Genomic DNA, 1,332 nt, shown 5'->3' on the forward strand with positions numbered 1-1,332 from the left:
TCCACACGATGAGTGCCCCTCAAACACTCGTGCAATGTATGGCACCCCTGGACTGCCACTCCAGGGGCACAATCTCCACGGGCTTTTCAACGGTCCCTAGCCCCCGGTCCGGACCGGCAGCACCCTTCCCAGCCAGGAAGGTGGGAGAAGAGGTCGGGGAGAGCCTACTGACGCAGACTCTACCCACAACCCCTATCTCTCCCACCTAATCACATTCTGGAAGTACTACCCGCTCCATCCCGGTTAAAGGAGAAGCAAGGGTTCCCTCCAGAACAACTGACTGGGGTAGATACCACCAAATCCAGGCCAACGGCCAGGGACCCGGCCTCTTGGCTTCGACCTCATGCCTCTCTTTCCACATCAGAAGGCTTCCACCTCCACACCAACAGGCTTAGCATCCGCCGACTGCCATCCCTTTCCCCCTGCCACAGGGTACCGGGGACAGTCAGCTTAGCACCACCTATTGGCAACTGATAAGAACAGATACTACACTTGATCTTAGCCAAAAGGCCGAGAAGCCTGTCTGAGGAAATATACCAGAAGAACTTTTCAAATGAACCACTTATTGCACTTACTCTGAAACATTTATGTATCTTAGGGACCTTTTTCCTGTCCTTGGTTGCCTGTTAGTGACTTTAAATGTTCAATCAACTAGTGTGCAAGCTGAATTCTACTTTGTAAAGACAGACACTGTTATAATGGGCAGGGTTCTTTGGGTAAAAATGCAACAAACAGGACTTGTTGGGTGCACTTACTCCAGGTGAGTCTCCTGGAGGAGGACGATATGTGGTTTAACTTGCTTGAGGTATTGAAACACCTCTGCCCTCTTGAACTTATTGTTCAGACCCCTGACATTCCAAGACAAGATCTTAATTCTACTATTTATTACAGTGCTTAAAAAGGAACGACCTCCATAACCAAACAGTTAGATGAAAAAAGGCAGGTAAAAATACCTCATAGGAGGACAAATATACATTAGAGTTCGAAGGTGCATTAGCAATAAAGGTCCCATGGCGTTGGTCGAACAAACCCCCCCCCCCCCCCCCCGATGTTATACCAGAAACAAAAAGAAAAACCGTCTGGTATGCAGATTGATCCCTGTAACAAACAAACCTGAAGGAGTTCCACCTTAAGTGTCCACAGTTCGGCATTGGAAGTTGGAGAAAATTCCATGTCTATCGCAGAAGGCTCCATTGGCTATCCATGCCAGGTATATTGCAGCCAACCACCCGCAAAAACAACGCAGGGTTGACTGGAGCGGCGGGAAAGCGCAACACATAACAGTCACAGTACTTATGTAAGGTTGCACCCACTATGGAGTATGAATTGGTG

General features: G+C 48.6%; 1 pseudogene; it reads right to left on the reverse strand.

Moving 5' to 3' along the window:
- Positions 1-385: 385 nt before the first annotated feature.
- On the reverse strand, positions 386-522 carry LOC120921453 (annotated as a pseudogene).
- Positions 523-1,332: the final 810 nt, after the last annotated feature.

Source organism: Rana temporaria, chromosome 13 (assembly GCF_905171775.1).
Source record: "Rana temporaria chromosome 13, aRanTem1.1, whole genome shotgun sequence".
Classification (NCBI taxonomy): domain Eukaryota; kingdom Metazoa; phylum Chordata; class Amphibia; order Anura; family Ranidae; genus Rana; species Rana temporaria.